Here is a 2,177-nt window from a genome sequence, read left to right as displayed (position 1 = left end):
TCCTATGTAGATTTCCCGTGTGGTTATTATATCTGAACTAAGCCTCCACTTTTACCTTGGTAGGCCCTTATGATTACATCACCTTGTTACATTGTAGAATATTGTTGCCCATAAGAATAGAACACTTGACCTTGGGTTCATTACAACACATTACAAGAATAGCATTAGTTTATCCTACCAATCATATTATTAGATGGGTTAATGATATAAATATGAAAATCCCCAAGCTCACACCTTGTAGTGGCCATTTGCCATAGACGGGCCACGCTCATGAAAACATGTTTTCTATCCGTTTTGGAAAAACATCGTACACGTTGGAAAACTTCAATAACCTACCCGTGTCACAAGAAAGCCGATGAGAAACGATGAACTACCAAGTCGTAGGCCGGAGCGACTGGAAGCATTCCATGAACGAGTGAAGGACGACTTCATATGTATTTTACATAAGATAAATACTTTTTGCATACAACTTAGTTGAAACGTAGAGTCTCTTATTTTAATGTTATGCAGGCCGGATAAAACCTGCTGTGCGACGAAAAACCTCCCCGCGTGATTGGATCCACAAGAGTATGAAAGACCTGGTAAACAAGCTCATGACCTGGTATACGGACGATTATCCACGCATCTAGCTCGTACTACTTATATGGAATCGAAGGCTCGATCTTCCCACCATTCGATCACCGGCGCAGCAGTTGTTCATTCCTAGACGTTAGAAACCCCCATTTGTGCTTGCTGAAAAGCGTGATCTGTTTATACAGTATTCGCTGATCGGAAGAGGTTAACTAGATACTAGAGAACCATTCGGACCCCTGCTTTCTCATATCTACCGTCCTGCACTCACCATACGCAATACTGTATCCATGGCATCATCACTAATTAAGCTTGCTATGCTAATTGTAGCTATCACGTTGGCGCAGCAGCTCGTCGACCCGATAACTCGCACTGAGGCGGCGGATGAGGACCCCTTGCAGGACTTCTGCGTGGCTGATCAGTGGGCGCAGGCGGCCGGAATCACAACCGTGAACGGTCTGCTGTGCAAGAATCCCCAACAAGTGGAGGCCAAGGACTTCGCCTCTCCTCTGCTTCGCCAGCAAGGCCAATTTAACAAGGCGCTCGGCTCCGCTGTGCAGCTGGCGTCGGCCCTCACCTTCCCTGGACTCAACACCCAAGGCCTGTCCGTGGCCCGCATCGACTTCGCGCCCAATGGTGGGCTTAACCCTCCACACGTCCACCCGCGTGCCACCGAGGTTCTCTTCCTTGCCGAGGGCACGCTTGTGGTAGGCTTCGTCTCCACCACCAACAACACCCTCTTCCAGCAGACCCTGTACAAGGGCGATCTCTTCGTCTTTCCCCGCGGTCTCGTCCACTTCCAGATCAACCCGGACAAGAAGAAGCCTGCCCTCGCTATCTCCGCGCTCAACAGCCAGAACCCGGGCACCTCCCAGGTCGCCCCCGCTCTGTTCGCCGCCAAGCCTCCGCTGCCCGAGGACGTGCTCCAGACCGCCTTCGCCATCGAGAAGGACGAGGTTTATAGCCTCATTAAAAGCGTCGCCACCACACTGCCGTGATCATGTTAATTCGTGTCACACCCTCTCGACACATCGTTGCTACACAGTCGAGGTTTACAACCTCATTAAGCGTCGCTACCACACTTTTGGAAATCATAAAAAGTAATCCATCGATCGAGAGGTCACAAAAACATCCTGATATATGTCGCACTATGTTAACACATTATTGCTATACAAATCAATATGCTTAGGCATTATTCTTAAAGAATCCATATTGTTGCCATTACCTTTCTTCAATACTGTGCCTTATTTTTACACACAACACTTACAAATTTGAGAATCATAAAAAATAAACCATCAAGAAGTCACAAAAATACGAGGTTTCATGTTCCATGCTCCCTAAGTTTGTTTATGAAAAAATTTATCGAAATGGGAAGCACTAATAACGTTACGCAAGAAAAACCCTTCTATGCAATATAGTTATCATAAATATCACAATAATCACTATTATTACTACCTTATGGAATTTTTAAACTTCCCTACTACTACTATCGCTACTGCTACTACTACCACTACTATGATTGTGACTACTACTTTGATTTCTCCTTCTACTTTGCTACTATTAGTATTATTTTTGCTACAGCCACTAGATTAGGTGTCACTAGCCAA

At 45.8% G+C, this 2,177-nt stretch overlaps 1 pseudogene; it reads left to right on the top strand.

Annotated features, from left to right (window-relative positions):
- Positions 1 to 686: 686 nt before the first annotated feature.
- On the top strand, positions 687 to 1,839 carry LOC148009353 (germin-like protein 8-2 pseudogene; annotated as a pseudogene).
- Positions 1,840 to 2,177: the final 338 nt, after the last annotated feature.

The sequence above is a fragment of the Lygodium microphyllum genome, unplaced genomic scaffold (genome assembly GCF_053477565.2).
Source record: "Lygodium microphyllum isolate KBCC unplaced genomic scaffold, Lygodium_microphyllum_v1.1.10 scaffold_31, whole genome shotgun sequence".
Lineage (NCBI taxonomy): Eukaryota > Viridiplantae > Streptophyta > Polypodiopsida > Schizaeales > Lygodiaceae > Lygodium > Lygodium microphyllum.
This window is presented reverse-complemented; position numbering and strand designations above follow the sequence as displayed.